At 49.3% G+C, this 19,778-nt stretch overlaps 1 protein-coding gene across 1 annotated transcript in view; it reads right to left on the reverse strand.

Annotated features, from left to right (window-relative positions):
- Positions 1-19,778, reverse strand: part of LOC142588256 (homeobox protein SIX6-like) — a 91,359-nt gene that overhangs the window by 58,785 nt on the left and 12,796 nt on the right. The window lies entirely within an intron of this gene.

Genomic DNA, 19,778 nt, shown 5'->3' on the forward strand with positions numbered 1-19,778 from the left:
CGTCGAATTCCCTTCTTTTTCGGCTGCAACCGACGCCGTAACTTATCTTTGCGCGTGCGCACGGTATACCACTCCGTGCGAAACTTCTTGGAACCGCGAAGCGCGGCCGATATCAGGGAGAACCGTCGGAGCGCCTCCATCTTGAGCTGTTAATACCGTTGTCTGTATAACTGGAAGAAGCAAGTACGCGCGGTACGACATTCAATAGACCAATTTCACGACGAGTTTCGCCATGCGCCACCGCTGCCGCAAAGCATGCCGGGTTGTAGTGGCCCTCCTTCACATTGGTATAAGTGAAGTTGACAATTATTTTTTGCCAAGAAGCTGGCAACTGTTGTACGAAGCATGATGCGTTTGAACCATGCCATGCCCGCTTGGCCCTAGCTCGATATCAAGCCATTATGCGAGAATAAAAACGAAAAGAAAGAATCGCCGCCAGAGTGGGGCTGAGTAAACGCATCACTCTCTTTCACCCTAAAATTTTTCCGGGAAAATCAGCACTGACATCGTCGTTGGCTTTCTCCTCACTGTTGCTTTCAACTCAAGCACGGCGGGAAAGTGGCCAGGACTACTGCCATTATTACAGGTTCACTGCATACGCGCTCTCATGCAATGTTCCTCGAGGGGCTCTTGAGGTATAATAAATAAATAAAATAGTGTGGTGAAATCGAGCTATTCATATATTCGCATACAGATGATTCTACGGGTGAGTTCGGAAAGATCGAACCATTTCACCAGTGACGTCAACTTTTCACCGGATCATGTATTTCCACGATGCGAGGTTGTTTAGCACGTACAGATAAGGGGGGGGGGGGGGCGCACGAACCACAAGCGCTAACTCCCTACTAAATTTTATTCAAAGAACAAGAGCTCGTATAAGGAAAACCCCTCCTTCTGCGCAGGCGCCGTAAGTACTTCTTTGGCAGAATGTTTTTCGGTGCTCTGCTTATTGAACTCTCGAATTAAGAGTAAAGATATGTGCAGCGCGTGACGTTGACCTTGAGGAGCAGTGACGACGTTGGGGTGAGCATGCGGCTATTCACGGTTTAACTCATATATATAACATGTTTCGTAAATATCTTTTTTTTTAATTATTATTGTCCGCCACTTCTGTCATTTCGTGTTGCCACTGAAGTATATTTTAGGGCGCCTGTGCAGGGTGGAGCGCGGTTTTCTTTCATTCATGTTCATGGAATAAAATGTATTTGGAAGTTAGCGTTTGTTCGTTCGTTCCCCCTATCTTGCGCTACGACACCTAGCATCAAATAAAAAATATGATCGGCCGGAAACTTCGTCGGATAAAGGCACACAAAACACAGCAGATAAAGGCTCGAATAACGCATGAAGCCACAAGCAGCAAGATAACATAAATAAACGTACTACCAATCATTGGCGTACCAGCCGAACGACCTCAGCGCCAGAATATTAGGTAACTATAATAGGCAACCTCATGGCTGCCACGATTGACACCATCGCCATATTTAGAGCCGCACATCAATATTCGAACCGAGGGTTCCCATTCTGCGTACGCTGTATAATTACGCCGTATTGACAAATTTCACGTCTTGCCAGCTCCGAGTGGTTATAAACCCCCCGGCTTATAAACGCCGTCTCTTATTGGCTCAAAACGCCAACGTGGCGGAATCCGACAACATGGCGGAGTTGGACAGACGCCTATAGAATGGCACCCCTAAGTGACATCACATTCCTTCTCCTTCACAGTGCAGTGTGGAGCTTCAATGGACAGAGTGAAGCAACGAAGCGTCCTATATGCTACCGGCCATCCAGTGTGAAACTCGGCGGACATCCTGTCCGCTATATACATATATACATATATAGGGAGTAAGCGAAGAGAACGGCGTGCCTGCTTCTTATATTCTTGGCCAAGTCCGAGCTGCGCGGGGTGTTGAAGGTCTTTCGCGAGGAGCTGTGTCTATAGACACAAACGCCGCTCACGGTCGACAGCGTGGTCGCTGTCTTCATTAAAACCCATCCCGTATACGTGTACACACAAGTGCGTTCGCATACACATGCGGATGTCTCTATCCACTGGCTGCCGCCGCGCGAGTACGTTATACCCTTGTGCACACGATTGCGCGCGCGCATACTACATGTGTGTGTGTGTGAACGTTCAAGATCACCCGTCAAAGGAGGACGAGAAACGGAAAAGACATATAAATGAGAAGGACCCGTTGCCCAACAGACAGACACACATCCTGTATATACACACACACGGACTCGCTTTCTACAGCGGTGTGCCGCGCTTCCTTTTTTGTAACAGAACAAAAGAAAAAAAAAGACCGAAATGCTATGACAAGATCAAGAGCGAATGAAAACAAAAGTAATCACGGGAAAGAAAGATGGAGTGCGAGTTCCGAGAACGGACAATGCAGATCGAAGGACAAAACGCCGCTTGCGTCATCGCTGTACAGCTCAGCGCGGCGTCGTCTAGAGTGTGTACGCGTTATAGTCGTTTCCAGACGAGGCTTAGCAAACAAAGAAGAGAGGAAGGGCCTTATAGCGACGTCATTTCTTTTTTCCTTCGCTTCGCGCGCGCTCCTCGCGAGCCGCCGTGTCGACATCACGCCTTCGGCGCGACTGAGAGGAAAGAGAGAGAGTGTGTGTGTGCGTGTCGGACTTGAACGACTAAAGAAGGAACGACGCCAGGCGAACGTCTAGAGACATTATCACTGAAGAAGAAAAATGGATTCAGTGTCAACAGAGTCAAGCCCGGCCCCTTGCTGCCTTCTCGCGGTTCGTTTTATACATCTGTTCGTCTGCTGATTCGGGCAGACGAAAAGTGAAACAGAAGAACGGTGTGACGAGGATGGGAGAGCGCATGGCCGTAGAGAGCGAAGAAGCGGCTTTAGAGAACAAAAAAATAAAATAAATAAAAACGCCCCTTCTCGCCTGAAAGACACGAAATAGAAGTTCTCAATGGCGAACAACGGAAGCGCCAAAACAAACTGCTACCAACACATGTATATAAAACGGAAACATAAAATAAACGGGTAAATCAATATGGCTGCTGCACCAGCGTCAAGCCTACATACGTCGGCCCTTCAGAGACAAGCAGAAGGGAGTGCGCGATCGGAGTACGTGTCTTCTGCCTTGCGATATTCCTGCCAAACGATAATAAGCAAACACGCAAGCTCGCATGCAGACCTGTTTGCCGCCGCTTGAACGAGAAGGCGCGAGCTTGCCTGCAGCTTGCTTTGCGCACTCAACAACATGGCGGTGGCATCGAGCACCCGTGAATGGGAGTGATGTGTCCGCGCGGGTGCATGATTAAGCTGTATTCTGCACATAGAGTCCCTACGCGTTCATCCTGTTTACACTTCGCTTGATGACACGCCTAAACCTGCGCTCTTTTGTACGTCTGGGAGACAGCCAAGCTGAAAGTCGATGTAGTTCATAAATAAGAAACTCACTAAAACCATTATATATATACGAGAAAAGAATAGAAACCAAAGGGATCGATTTTTTGTTCGTCATGACCACATAAAGCCACCGGTCAATGAGGCCAAGAAAACCAGTTGGTTTCTTACCATACACAGTAATGTTGGACATTTTCTCTGTGGCTTTCTGTCAAACACTCGCACCAGCATAACTGAATGGGCTGCATTAATATATGTACTTCAGAAGGTCGCCACCCGTATTTTAGAATTTAGCTCTCAAGAAGTATATATATATATATATATATATATATATACGTGTATGTGTGTGTGTTCCAGCTTGGTCTAACTGCAAGGTATCCAACCATGATCCCGGAAAAATAGAGGGAGCAGCACAAGCAACTAAAGGACACGTCCACCTGCAGGTCACCACGGCCCCTCCTCCCTCATCGTACAGTGTGGCTAAGGTGCTCCCCGAAATTCTTTATAAAATAAATAAGGTCAGGAAAAGGAAAAATTAAAGTGGACAAAAAGATAACTTTTCGAGATAAAAAGATAAGCATCGTACACGTGTAGTCATAGCACCGTCCGATGCTTCGCCATTCCGGCAGAATTTTTTTCTTTTTAATGAGTTAGCATTAGTACTGTCAAAGTGGGGAAAAAAAAGTGCACATGTGGGAAGAGCGGGAAGCCTGTCACAGTATGTAGAGAGGGTGTGGGAGAGCCTAGAAGAGCGTGTGTATATATATATATATATATATATATATATATATATATATATATATATATATATATATATATATATATATATATATATATGTAGGGAGGAAGTGTTCGTTATTCGAAAGATATTAGTTACACGTGTAGCTGGGCTGTGTTATGTTCACCTATTTCTGCTGTCTGCTGTCTATCTAGTTTTTTTTTATGTTTCTTGGTTGTATACAGAACAGGGAAATGAACTTGTCGGCTGCAAGGATGGCAGGCCCAGAACAATGTTGCCCGTATATGCCCTTCACGCCAATCTCCGAATATAGGTTATTCCTTCGGAAAAACCAAACTAACTTCCAAATTGCTTACGCGTAATTGCGTGTTTCAGCGTGGTGCACGCTTTCGAACCGAAGACAATGCAAGGGCACTGCGGATGCTAAATCCTTCCTCGTGGCCCGGCAACGCAGGACAGAAGTCTTGGAAAGCGTTCTAGCAAGGACAACGTGCAATTTGCACGCCTGCATAGTATACACATGCGCGTGTGTGCGATTTTGCCTGTAACTTAGGTAAATGGGTGGATGGATGGGGGATGAAGGGGGGATGCCTCTGCGTATTCTAGGGTAATCAATGAGTCCGGAGCATGGATGTTGTGTTGGGAGACGCGTAATGCAGGGTGCCTGTACGTACTTACGCATACGGTGACAAAAAAAGACGGAAGGAACCGCTAATCAAACGAGACTGTTGAAGATACACGCTTAAGTTACCCGTGACCGGCGACATACACGAACGGTTGAACGCGATTCTTTCCGGTGTCTTTTACATGCAGGAGGCTGAAAATTGCAACCGCGGTATCGCACTTTAAGTAGCATGCATTAGTGTTTCCTTCAACAGCCTTTATGCAACCTTTACATTTTACGACTATATCCACCGTTAGCTCGGAGCGTAAGTAGCTGTGGAAACAATAGTGTTTGTTAGTTTATCTGTTTGTGTGGTTAACTGTTCCGTTTTAGACGTTGGTACGAATGAGAATTAAGGCAACACACACAAACACACACACACACACACACACACACACACACACACACACACACACACACACACACACACACACACACACACACACACACACACACACACACACACACACACACACACACACACGCACACACGCACACACGCACACACGCGCGCGCGCACGCACGCACGCACACACGCGCACGCACGCGCACACACACGCACGCACGCACAAATGCTATCTCTCAACTGTTCCGCACTAACATAATCATCTGCTTAGTCACGACAACATCTAAAATGGGACAATTAAACAAGCAAGCAAACCAAACAAACAGAGCTTTTGTTTGCCATGAACTTACGTTCCGAGCTAACAGCCGGTAATATATATATGTATATATACATAAAGAGCAGCGATGCGTGCACAGCTTCGCGGATACCTTCGGCTTATTTGCCCAACAGTTTCAGTCGGCGGACTGATTTTTTTCAGGGGCTGGCGTGTATCTTCAAGGGCATGATGTATATAGACATATTTAATTACACCAGGCAGGCAAAATGCTGTCTATAGCAACAGCGAAATAAATTTCAGCGCTGTGCGCTCATTCGCTTTCTCGTGACGTCACCCCGCGACTAACAAACAGAAGCCGTCATGTCCACTTGGCCCGTTCAAGTTCGCACTAGCAATTTTTACTGAGCCGAAAAAAGAAAGACAGTAAGAAACATACACATAGTGCATGCGAACCGGCGTCAGAAGTCGAAACTGTACAACTATATCGCGACTGTCCATGCATGCATATATGAACAAACCACACACTCCATGTGACCAGGGTAGCTCTCACGCAGCATGCACCTACATACGCAGAGTTGAATAAAAGGCCAGAGACGATTGCTCTCTCTCTCTCTCTCTCTCTCTCTCTCTATATATATATATATATATATATATATATATATATATATATAGTTCTTTCGGATCCACACTCAGAGTGCACTGAAACTACCTAGAGTGCAACGCCATCCCACTTAACGTCAAAGCGAAGCCGCACTTATTCGCGCCAACGCGCGCTTCAACATTCACACCCATTTGACATCGAAAGGAAACAAAAACGGAATATTTACGGGAGAATGGCGGCGGTGGCAAAAGAACAAAATAAAACCTTCTCGAAACCATTAGGCAGCTTGAAGCGCACCTTAGCGATGAGACCTCGTCCAAACACATACGCGCCCGGTCCCCCCGGCAGCGAAGCAGACTCGGCTTGGCTAGACTCGGCCATATGTAACGCGCAGGAGCAGCAGCGGGGCTCTTTGAGCTTCTCGCCAGGGCGGGCTAGCGTCAGAAATTGAGTTTGACGTTAAAAAGCGGCCCGCAAACCTTTTCTTTCGGCGACACCGTCTCGGTGCGCGAATGGATATTTCCGACGGTGCCGCAGCCCCCAAGAGCCGAGTATCTCTCTCCTGGCTCGCTCTGTCTGAGGGCATGAGCCTTCGCTTTACTACAGTACGTCTCTCCCCCCCTAACCCCCCAACCTTTCGCATCACCCACTCTACACATACATACGGCACATCGGAACAGAGAAGCTTTCAGCGAGCCATCGCGTAACTACATACATTGGCGCTAGCGCGCCATAGCGCGCTATGGCGCGCTCGCGCGTTGGAGCGCTGTGTGTGTATATATATATGTCCCGCGAGAGGTGTGAAGTGCGCACGCGAGAGAGCGTAATTGAGTTTTTAAGCGATGCCGCGGCGGCGCAGAGAGATACGAGACGGGGATCCCGGCCGATTTTGTTGGTGCATGTAAAAGGTAGGAAGGAAAGAAAGAAAATGAAAGCGGAGTCCCTTGTTCGATCTATGTCACGCGCGCGCTAGATACGCGCGTGATATGTAGATCCCTTCTCTCTTACTCCGGTGGAGAGCGGCAGGGTCGACACGTGAACTTATTCTTGCTTCTTTTTTTTTTTTTGTTCAAAATCGAAACCTCCGTCTTACGACATTTTCGCCCTTTGTGCATTTTTTCTTTTTTTTTCGGACCCGAGATACGCTTCGTAATTTCAGTGACACTCACAAGGAGGCGCTCGCGCTTCGTGGTCCTTCGCTTCTTTTGCAACATAAGAAGAAAGAAAAAACGAATATAAATAGCACACGCACGCACGCACGCACACACACGCAAAAGCAGAGCCGCCGCTTCCTCTTTCGGGGACGTCTTAACTTGACCCTAATGGGACACTGAGCTGTCTTGCTACTTGTATCACCTTACATGGGCGACACATGCTTCGACACCTTTTTCTCGCCGACACCTCCAAAATCATAGCGAGGCCCCCCGGTAAAAGCCATCAGACACTCCTCGTCGGCTCGACGCCGGTAACTCAACGAAGTTTTGCCATTAGAGGCCGTCTCCGGAACGCTATACCGGTAGACGTATACGAAGGAGCCGGCGTCATTGGTAATATGGCTTTCTACACGGTCCGTATATATACGCGTATACGTGTAAGTCGCAGGCGTTGCGACCCTGTATATATATATATATATATATATATATATATATATATATATATATATATATATTACTTTAGACTATATATATACTTTAGACACGATGCAGAGAGTATATAGGACCGAACACCGGCACCGAAGATACCGATCTCGTCTTTGCCAAATGCGTCGACTCTCCTGCCCTGCTATCGAGTACACCGTAGACGACATTCTGGGAAGAAGCCGCTTCTTCGAAGGAAGTATAGCGACAACATGACGACGCGAAAGGCAATTTGCTATATCCGTATAGCGGGGAGAAAGTCGACGCGGAGTCGACGCTACTTTCATCTATGCACCTATAGGGCAGCATAGAGTTTTAGATTAGGGGACGCAAGCGGCTTACGTACACGCCACAGCTATAGGGGCCACGATACTGCGCATGTGCAGACCCCTACCTCTGGGTTCGCACACGAGTGCATCCATGTAGATAACATACCCTTCTAAAAGAACAGTGCAGCGTGTATGTTGGTAAATAGCTATTTTCTTTAGGTGTGGACGAATGTGAACTTTTTCTTTTTTTTGCTATGAATCGAATACCAATTGAATAACAAAGCGAATAGCGAATAGTCAAACACATACGCATATATTTACAGAAGCAAAACCTATTCGGTATAATTAGGTACTACGTCATTTACTCACTATCCAGACAGTAACCGTCAGGGATAAACTGTTAGCTAAAAACACAAAGTCATTAATTGTCATTAAAAGACGGCAATACTAGCATCTTAATATCTTTAGAGCTTGGTTGCAGAACAAACCTTCCAAGAATGAATGACTGCTGTATGACTAGGTTTCCGAAAACGCAAAATAAATGCTTATCGCAAGAAGACCAGAAGTCCACTGTGGGAAAAAAAAAAAGAAAAAAAAGGTTGTTGATGGAGTTGTGCGCCCTAGTGGCATGAATAATGTGTAGGGATATGCTAGGAGAATATCACTGGTTATATAGCGTAAAAAATAAAACTGCTACATGGTTAGTGTGCTAAATGCACTGACTGACAGATTAGATGCAACTAAAGATAACAGGTTGTTATGTAGGCTTCCGCCACCAAACCAAAAACAGAGCTTACATTAACCGTTATGTTTCTGCTTTGCTTCGAAAACGTTTGCCGTTGTTTCAGTTCTGATAACTTGCGACCCCCCCCCCCCTTTCTTTTTTTTAATTTACGGTGAACAGTAGCCAGATTTTAGTGGTCTTAAATAATCGAAAATACCAAACAGTATGTTTCGAATACTAATAGAATATTACACACTAACTGTTCATATTCGAAGCTTCGAATATTTTCCTGCCCCAAATATGTTCTGTTTCATCGAGACGTTGATCCCACTGGGAGACATCAGAGTTGTGCGATAATCAATAAGTAACATTTTAATATTCAAAATGTTCACACGTAAGCTTTGAAGTGATTGCACCAGGACAAACGTTTCAATCAAAGGCGGTCAGAGCTTCAACGTCTTTAGAATAATTTGCAAGAGAATCGTTCACGGCTGGAAAAAAAAAATAAAATCACGTGGAGCGGTAACCGAACTATGCGAGTCACATTTCTTCCTTTTGCTAATTAATTGTTTTATTCGCGCTGAAGTGTAGTTCTTTCAACTTGCATGCTTTCGTGTATAGATAAACAAATAATCTAAATTAAAGTCAGCATCGATACTCTGGTGCGTGCAGCAGCCTTTGACGGCTCACTTGAATATACGTTGTACAGAATATCTTCAAGAGCATACTTTACCAGATTATAACGAAGATGAGCCCTTTTGAAAGCGTGAAAGGCTCACAACAAGCGCTTTACGTCTCGGATTTCGAAAAAGAAACTTCTAATCATGGCTTCGCCAACAGCACGCAGCAATTTGAACATTGTAGCATGCAGCTGCTGCACTGAACTTGTTAAATGTATCCTCAGGTCGAGCATAAGACCAGAAAATTATCGTCTCCGAACGTTGGTACAACCAGCGTGAAAACCTTTCTGTCCTTCTTTCATTGTCTCCGTAAAAATAGAGGAGCTTGGGGCAGAAAAGGCCGCAAAATCGGGTTTAAAGGACTCCCAGTTGTGGGGTCTTGGGGTCTCACAGGAGTATACCGACCACCGCGGGTTCGAGCTTAGCGAGCCACAGGGCCGCGTCAGCCGTCAGCCTCTAGCGCCGCTGCGCGCGAGCTCAGGCCACAAGGGGCTACCGAGCGACGCACGCAAAAACACAGTATTGCCCTAAGATGAAGGAAACCGTTTATTGTCTCCAACGGCACCCAACACTGCACAAACGCCCGGTCCCGGGACGGCGGGGAACCAAAGGGGTCCCGCACCAAGGGCGAAAAATACAGCTAGGGGCGCCTGTAGCATGTCGCTGCGAGAGCACAGGCTCAAGCTGGGACGCGCCGCTAGGAAAAGTCCCGGCGGCTATGCTACTTGCTCTCGCGATAACCAATGGGCCAACTCGCGAGAGCTCGGGCAATCTCCTTCGGCTTGGGCCTCCGATGAGTGCGGCTCGGCGTGGTACGACCTCGCGCGAGCACTAGGCACCCGTTCTTCGGCTTAGCGTCGGGATAGGAAACAACACGAGGTACGCGCTCCCCGCACGGGCAAAGGCGCCGTGCGTGAGCTCAGTCCCAGTCACAAAGGTGTCGGCGGACGAGAGGAAGCATGTACGTACCGGGTGCCGTCCCAAGGAGAAGAGAGATTGCCCGAGCTCTGGCGAGTTGGCCCATTGGTTATCGCGAGAGCAAGTAGCATAGCGGCCGGGACTTTTCCTAGCGGCGCGTCCCAGCTTGAACCTGTGCTCTCGCAGCGACGTGCTACAGGCGCCCCTAGCTGTATTTTTCGCCCTTGGTGCGGGACCCCTTTGGTTCCCCGCCGTCCCGGGACCGGGCGTTTGTGCAGTGTTGGGTGCCGTTGGAGACAATAAACGGTTTCCTTCATCTTAGGGCAATACTGTGTTTTTGCGTGCGTCGCTCGGTAGCCCCTTGTGGCCTGAGCTCGCGCGCAGCGGCGCTAGAGGCTGACGGCTGACGCGGCCCTGTGGCTCGCTAAGCTCGAACCCGCGGTGGTCGGTACTCCTGTGAGACCCCAAGACCCCACACAGTTCACCCACATCCCTTCTCCCCCATTCCTTACACTTCATCGCTTGTTAAAACAGACGTGCTGTTGCGATTCGCCTGCGACACGTGGTTTTGCCGGCGCGACTGCGGCGGGGCGGCAGACATTTTTGGCCCGATCGTCGTCGCCGCAACGCTCATCGCCAGGTGTTTCCAGGCGCGACTGCGGCGATGCGACCACATAGGGATCATCCTCGCATTCCAGTCATTGTGCCCGAAACAGGCGATGCCAAAGCAGGGATCATCCTCGCATTCCAGTCATTGTGCCCGAAACAGGCGATGCCAAAGCAGGGACCATCCTCTCATTCCAGTCATTGTGCCCGAAACAGGCGATGCCAAAGCAGGGACCATCCTCTCATTACAGTCATTGTGCCCGACCGGCAGCGCTACAACAGGGTGCTACGAGATCGTGCTCGACAGGGTGCTACGAGATCGTGCTCGTCATGGTGCTACGGCATCGCTACGACAGTGTGCGTCACCATTAGCCCATTGTACATTCACGTGCTCGTCTTTTGAGGGGTTCCTTCTTGCCCTCAACTGCGAGAGTATAAAAACAGCTGCCCCCGGACGCAAAAAGGGGGCTCCGATTTCTTCTGTTGAGTGAAGTGCTCTCCCGTCTCTATACTTCGGTCAAACCTGACCACCAACTCTTTGCGATGTTAAAATAAACAAGTTGTTTCGTTGTTACCAGTCGACTCATGCTTTGCCGGGACCTTCGGATGCTTCCAGTTGTACCCCAGGCCGCCAGGCCAACGCTACCCTTGGGGCTTGCGACCCAGGTACAACCACGGGCGTCAGCGCCGAGTTCCCAACAGATCGTACCAGCAGTCGGATCCAAACATCTGGTTGGCAGCGGTGAGATCGCCTACGACTTCAAACAACTGTCTGCCAGCGGTGAGATCGCCACAACGGAGGCCAGCAGCAAAGAGATGCAGTTGACAGTATGCTGAGCAGCTCAACGACGATCCGGGAGCAGTGCAACGAGCCCTGTGTGATGACTGGTTGCCTGCAGCGGAACGACTGCGCTGGACTCTTGGCTGCGAGGTTTGGTGAGTGCGGGACTTTCTTCTTCTGAGCTTTGCCAGGCTTTTGTTAGTGTCAGAAACAGAGCTGGTAATTGTGGTTGTCGTTGCTGCCGGGTTAGTTTGCGGCAAGACAATAGTAAGCAGTAGAGAAAGCAGCATTCAGAGCAGCCATGGATTTGAAGTCGTTGCGCAAACCGAAATTGTTGGAGCTTGCAAGAGAGTTGGGTCTGGATGTCTCGGACAAACTCAGAAAACCAGAACTGCTAAAGGCTATTCTTGAGTTAGAGGCTGAGGATGACGAGCTGTCGGAATGCCTTGAGACTATTGAAGAGAGGGAGACTGCAAAAGAAAAAGAAGAGCGTGAACGTAAAGAACAGAAAGAGCGAGAGCAACAAGAGCGTGACCGTCAACACGCTTTGGAAATGAAGCGTCTTGAGGTAGAAATGGAACGCGCTCGTAATGGAAGTCAGGCACACGGTGCAGGAGAACGCGTATTGTTCAAAATGACTGACCTGATGCGGCCATTTAAGCTTGGAGAGGACATTGGTTTGTTCCTGGTTAACTTTGAGCGAACGTGCGAGAAGCAGGGGTTCTCTCGGGAAACGTGGCCACAGCGCTTGCTCACTTTGTTACCCGGCGAGGCGGCCGACGTAGTCGCTCGCTTGGATAGAGAGGAGGCAGAGGATTTCGACACAGTGAAATCGAGTCTTCTAAAAAAGTACCGGCTGTCTGCGGAGGCGTTCCGTCGGAAGTTTCGGGAAAATGAGAAAGGCAGAAGTGAGTCATATACAGAGTTTGCGTATAGGCTTATGTCGAACATGCAGGAGTGGCTCAAAGAAGAGAAAGCGTTTGGTGACCACGATAAAGTTCTGCAGTGTTTCGGGCTAGAACAGTTTTATAGTCGGTTACCGGAGAACGTGCGGTACTGGGTCTTGGATAGGCCAGACGTTTGTACGGTGGCTAGAGCCGCTGAGCTAGCCGAGGAGTTTGTGACGCGTCGAGCTCGCGGAGCTAAGGACGGTCAAAAGGGTGAATTTGGCTCGAAGTTTGAGAGGCCGAAGTTCACACCCATGAGAGCAAAGGGGAACACGCGTAGTGAGGATGCAAGTGAAAGCAGTCCGACCAAACGTAAAGAGACGGCGGCAGCCGAAGCCGAACGCAGAAAGCGGTTCGAGATGAGGCGAGCGGGCGTTTGTTATACGTGCCAGAAGCCGGGTCACTTTTCGGCGCAGTGTCCAGAAACAACACCAAAAGTTGTGTTTTTTTCATTAGGCAGCACTGACGAGAACATGAAGCTTCTCGAGCCTTACATGCGAGACCTCCTCGTGAACGGGAAAGAGTGCCGAGTGCTTCGCGATTCCGCAGCTACGATGGATGTAGTTCACCCGTCTTACGTAGAACCCCATATATTCACGGGCGAGTGCGCATGGATCAAGCAAGCCGTGGAAGCTCATAGCGTGTGTCTGCCGGTAGCAAAAGTGCTTATTGAAGGACCTTTCGGAGCGCTTGAGACAGAGGCGGCAGTGTCATCTATGCTGCCACCCCAGTACCCGTACCTATTTTCAAACAGGTCCGATCACCTCCTGCGCGAGAAGGGGCTTTTGTTTGGTGAAGCTAGTGTTCAGGCCTTAACCAGATCGAAGGTTCGGGAGCTCGCTGCAAAGGCGGTAGTTGCGGGGCCGACGTTATCAAACAACGAAAAAGGGTCAGAGGCGCAGCAAGCTGATATTCAGAGCACGCCCGAACTGAATAAAATTGAGTCTGTAGCGTTGAAGGCGCCAGATACTGGAGAGGAAAATCCCGATTCGGGAAAGTTAGAAGAGCTATCTACTGATTTGCTCATCGCGCCTACGTCAGACGGACTTGATAGGTTGCTAAAAGTCAGCCGGACGGCTTTGATAGCCGAGCAAAAAAAGGATGGCAGCCTGGAAAACATACGCTGGAATGTCAAAGAAGGTATCGCCAGGAAAACTGCGCGTTTTGTGGAGAGAGGTGGAGTCCTGTACCGGAAGTATCTAGACCGCAGAGGAGTGGAGTTCGATCAGCTGATCGTTCCTCAATGCTATCGTCAGGATCTGTTGCGCTTGTCGCATGGGGGTTCGTGGTCCGGACACCTAGGAGTTAAGAAAACTAAGGACCGTCTCTTGCAAGAGTACTATTGGCCAGGGTGTTTTCGGGACGCAGACCATTTCGTGAGGACATGTGACACTTGTCAGCGGGTGGGCAAACCAGGGGACAAATCGAGGGCGCCGTTGAAATTGGTACCTATCATTACGGAGCCTTTTAGACGGCTCGTTATTGATACTGTGGGACCTCTGCCGGTAACAGCCACGGGGTACAGACACATTTTGACTGTGATCTGCCCAGCGACAAAGTTCCCTGAAGCAGTGCCGCTTAAAGAACTCAGCTCAGTTGAGATAGTTAATGCACTACTGTCCATATTTGCGCGAGTTGGTTTTCCTGCAGAAATTCAATCAGATCAGGGCACAGTGTTTACTAGCGCTTTGACGACAACTTTTCTCGAAAGGTGTGGGGTAAAGCTGCTACACAGCTCAGTGTACCACCCACAGTCGAATTCCGTTGAGAAGCTCCACTCCGTCATGAAGCGCGTGTTGAGAGCCTTGTGTTTTGAACATCAAACTGACTGGGAGCTGTGTCTGCCTGGGGTGATGTTTGCTTTAAGGTCCGCGCCGCATGCGGCTACGGGGTTTTCGCCAGCTGAACTGGTGTACGGTCGCTCGCTTCGATCTCCGCTTCGCATGCTTCGAGAATCATGGGAAGGTAGGGGCGACGACCCAGTCGTGGTGGAGTACGTGCTTAAGCTCCTCGAACGCTTAAGAAGGGCACAGGAGTTGTCAGGTGAAGCAATGACAAAGGCCCAGCAGAGGGCCAAGGTTTATTATGATCGGACAGCCAGGGCCCGTCGTTTTGAGGTTGGCGATGAGGTCATGATATTGCGCACATCGCTAAACAACAAACTAGACGTGCAGTGGGAGGGCCCAGCACGAATTGTTCAGAAACTGTCGGACGTTAACTACGTGGTAAGTCTGCCAGGAAAGCGGAAAGCACAGCAAGTTTACCACTGTAATCTGCTCAAACCTTATAGACAAAGGGAAGCAGTGGTGTGCATGATGGTAAACGTTCCTGAAGAGCTTCCGGTCGAGCTTCCGGGACTAGGCTCAGTGACGAACAGGGAAGACACCGGTCAAGTCATTAGTGACCTTATCAGTAAAGCACCGCTGTCGCCCGAGCAGAAAACCGAACTACACCAGCTATTACAAGAGTTTCAAGGTCTGTTCTCTGAGAGGCCTGGTAGGACTTCTGTACTTACTCATGATATAGAACTTACCTCCACAGAGCCAGTACGATCCAAGGCGTATCGGGTGTCACCCCGCCAGAGCGATATTATGGAGGCTGAGGTAAAGAAAACGCTACAGCTCGGTGTTATTGAGGCAGGTGAGAGTGATTATACCTCCCCTTTGATTTTAGTTGAGGTACCGGGCAAGGAACCTCGTCCTTGCGTCGACTACCGCAGGCTTAATTCCATCACTAAGGATCAAATTTATCCGATCCCTAACATCGAGGAGCGCCTTGAGAAAGTTAGTAGCGCTCAGTTTATTTCCACCCTAGATCTTGTCAGGGGTTATTGGCAGGTTCCACTTACAGAAGAGGCTAGTAGGTATGCGGCGTTCATTTCACCAATGGGAACATTCCGTCCTAAAGTGTTGAGTTTTGGTTTGAAGAACGCGCCATACTGTTTTTCAAGTCTCATGGATAAAGTGTTGCGGGGACAGCAAGAATTCGCTTTACCGTATCTAGACGACGTAGCGATATTCTCCGCATCCTGGTCTGAGCATATGACACACTTGCGGGCAGTGCTAACCCGCCTGCGCGAAGCAGGCTTGACAGTAAAGGCTCCTAAGTGCCAGTTAGCACAGGCCGAGGTTGTCTACCTCGGTCACGTGATTGGTCAGGGTCGTCGCCGCCCCTCTGAAATAAAAGTGGCCGCTGTGCGAGACTTTCCGCAACCGCGCACCAAGACCGATATTCGGTCGTTTTTGGGTGTCGCCGGCTACTATCAGAGGTACATCCCTAGGTACTCTGATATCGCGGCTCCCCTGACGGATGCTCTAAGAAAAACAGAGCCTCAAACAGTCGTCTGGGACGAGACAAAGGAAAGAGCTTTTAGCGCCCTAAAGAGTGCCCTAACAAGCCAGCCTGTGCTACGATCGCCAGACTATACAAAAGGGTTCATTGTTCAGTGCGATGCTAGTGAGCGAGGCATGGGCGTTGTACTGTGCCAACGGGAAAATGGAGAAGTAGAACACCCCGTCCTGTATGCTAGTCGTAAGCTGTCCAGTCGTGAGCAGGCGTATAGCGCCACCGAGAAAGAGTGTGCGTGTCTCGTGTGGGCCGTTCAGAAATTGTCATGCTATCTAGCCGGCTCGAGGTTTATCATTGAGACGGATCACTGCCCTCTCCAATGGCTGCAGACCATCTCTCCCAAAAATGGCCGCCTCCTGCGCTGGAGCCTCGCTTTACAACAATATTCCTTTGAGGTGCGTTACAAAAAGGGGAGTCTCAACGGTAACGCCGATGGCTTAAGTCGAAGCCCCTAACGTAGGAATCAGCCTCAAAATTGTTTGTTACTGATGTTTTTCTTCCTGAGGCAGGATCTTTTTTAACATATTGCTTTTGTTTAGTGTTTCAAAGTGATGATATGCTTTCTAGTGCAATTTTCCAATTTGTGGACGCGTTCTGAGTGATGCTAGACTACTGTAAGGAACTAGGCAGTGGTATAAAAAGGGGAAAGAGCCTGGCAGGGCTTAGTGAGGGTTGTGCCGTGCTTGCTGACTGAGCGGTTGAGTTTCAGCGTAGTTCTAACGCTTGCCGGGAACGAGAACAAAAATGTGAACTCTCCCGAAGTCACTTTGCAGTGTCCCGTGCGAACCTGAACGAGAGAACGAGGCCTTCTCTGTGCGCTGCGCTCAAGAAACGTCGAGGGACGCCCGACTTCGGTTATGTGCATCATCGAGCGACATCCCTCCGGACAGCGGATGCAGTCCCCTGTCCATCGGGATCTCCTTCCCCCGGCGGGGCGGTCTGTTGCGATTCGCCTGCGACACGTGGTTTTGCCGGCGCGACTGCGGCGGGGCGGCAGACATTTTTGGCCCGATCGTCGTCGCCGCAACGCTCATCGCCAGGTGTTTCCAGGCGCGACTGCGGCGATGCGACCACATAGGGATCATCCTCGCATTCCAGTCATTGTGCCCGAAACAGGCGATGCCAAAGCAGGGATCATCCTCGCATTCCAGTCATTGTGCCCGAAACAGGCGATGCCAAAGCAGGGACCATCCTCTCATTCCAGTCATTGTGCCCGAAACAGGCGATGCCAAAGCAGGGACCATCCTCTCATTACAGTCATTGTGCCCGACCGGCAGCGCTACAACAGGGTGCTACGAGATCGTGCTCGACAGGGTGCTACGAGATCGTGCTCGTCATGGTGCTACGGCATCGCTACGACAGTGTGCGTCACCATTAGCCCATTGTACATTCACGTGCTCGTCTTTTGAGGGGTTCCTTCTTGCCCTCAACTGCGAGAGTATAAAAACAGCTGCCCCCGGACGCAAAAAGGGGGCTCCGATTTCTTCTGTTGAGTGAAGTGCTCTCCCGTCTCTATACTTCGGTCAAACCTGACCACCAACTCTTTGCGATGTTAAAATAAACAAGTTGTTTCGTTGTTACCAGTCGACTCATGCTTTGCCGGGACCTTCGGATGCTTCCAGTTGTACCCCAGGCCGCCAGGCCAACGCTACCCTTGGGGCTTGCGACCCAGGTACAACCACGGGCGTCAGCGCCGAGTTCCCAACAGATCGTACCAGCAGTCGGATCCAAACAGTGCCTTTACACGTGTGCATTACAAGCACACATTGCACATTACAAGCCAGCGCATGCAAAGTTCGCTGTGATTGACCTACATTGTACGCAATGACCGCCAGCAAAGAAGCCTCGTACATCTCCCGCTTTGCTTCCATCTTGTGCCTGTTCGTATGCAAGCGAGCCGTAGCGCAGGCAGGCAAGCCTCGAATGCGAGTTCTCTCATTAAAATACCTCCATGCTCACTCGTGCGATGCGTCGCTTGAAGCTAAAGCAAGCGTTTATAGAGAGAACGAGAAAGGTGCATTGTGAACGATGAGACGACATATACGTATACAGTGAATGCACTAACATAATAACTAACACGCGCACACACGCACATTCCTTACACCAACGCAGGAGAACAGAGCACGAATCGCCCTCCATATCTCTCTACGTGTATACAGCCAACTTCGCGAGGTTTTCGAAACGATAATGGTCTACATAGCCTTCATTTACAATAGCCGTATAGACAAACACGAAGCGCGATTGTTGGAGAACAGTTGCGCCTCAGTAAAATAAAGTTATCTCTCTCTCTCTCTCGGTGCCTCAGTAAAATTAAAATAGAAAGGGGGTCGAAGGTCGCAACGCTAACGGAACTCCGCGTCGCGCTAAACTGCTTTCCGGCTGAAAGCAATATACTGCACGTATGCACACATCGTCTCGAGCACTGGATACAAAGTCCCCTTGTTTGCGAACTCAAACAACTCTCGCTCTTTACGGAGTGCGCCAACATAACCTAGTTTCCTGATCGCCACAGTGATGGGCACACAACGCGGAACACAATAGGAATGCGCGCCAGCGTTCAAGGGCGGCCAGGTGCACAGAATTCGCGCAGATGTAAGGCTCGCCTACATGCATGCTCGCGTTAAGGGTTGCACGCGCGATGAATGTGAACGATCACGTCACGTTTCAGCGATGTTCATATATGTGACTGTATATATAGGCGAGAATAGTGTAACGTTCGCGCACTGTGAATATTGAGCACTTCGGCTTTCCTGTTTTTAACTGCGGCAGCAGATGTAAGCTCGACCCTGGTCTTGCTGTGTCTGGCCGTGATTATAATTTGATCGAATAAAATACTTGTGCGAAATTCTGGTGGCACGCTTCATGGTGCGAAAACTTCAAGATGGCGTCGAGACCGCTCTTCCGTGTGCACACATTGCCGGAACCACTCGTGCATACAGTTACTGCACGTCAGAGCGCCCATCCCGCAATAGGTGCGCAGGATGTATGGGCTTGACCGAGATGTTACGTTTAAATGACAGTTGCAGCCTTAATGAAATCGCTGTAGAGTCTATAGTAACTGGTGGCCAGTCTTGTAAGGTTGCTGGCGCAAATGAACAAGGAACAAGTTACAATGAAACGAACTCTCTGCTGAGAGTAATCTAATTGAGCGGAAAAGGGATTTGAAAAGTTTTAAATGCATCGTAAAATTTTAAGGCACAAGTTTGACGACAGGTGCCAGCTTGGCAGATGCTCTAACCACGATCATGATCATCGTCATCGCTTTAGCGTCCTCTTCCGGCTTACCAGGCTTCCACGCACGGCAAGACTTTCCGCTTTGCTGTATTGCAGAAGAGCAATTTACCGACACAGTTTACCAACAATTTACCCCTTCGAAACATGGCGGTGACGAATAGTCAGCTGGCCTGCTTGAGCCAATCAGGCAACATAGTCTAGCTAGCACATTGCCTATATATGTCCTCGATATTTCTATCCTGATTAAAACTTCTAGCTCTTAGTTTCACGGTTAACTTATGCCTGTAACGACACCGGTTCTATCAATTTCTTCCTTGGTTTTATTCCACAAACAGGGAGTTTTTTCCAAGAACATCACCCCCTCCCGCCTCCCTCCACCACCTCCTCTTATGAGCTCCTCATGTCCGCGTTCATTGCGTCATGACGGTTAAACTAATAGCAGAATTAAGGAGCCGCTTGTCGCCGCGCGGAGGCCGGCATTTAAAACAATAACCTAAACGCCGAGAGAGGATGATGAAGGGAGTGAGAGGGCTATAACGTCTGTCAGAGACGGAGTGATTGTCGTGCCTGAGGATGACAAGCCATGAGGATAAGTTCCCCGCCTCACGCGTCCTTGATGTCATCTCACCC

This window comes from Dermacentor variabilis, chromosome 7 (assembly GCF_050947875.1).
Source record: "Dermacentor variabilis isolate Ectoservices chromosome 7, ASM5094787v1, whole genome shotgun sequence".
Classification (NCBI taxonomy): domain Eukaryota; kingdom Metazoa; phylum Arthropoda; class Arachnida; order Ixodida; family Ixodidae; genus Dermacentor; species Dermacentor variabilis.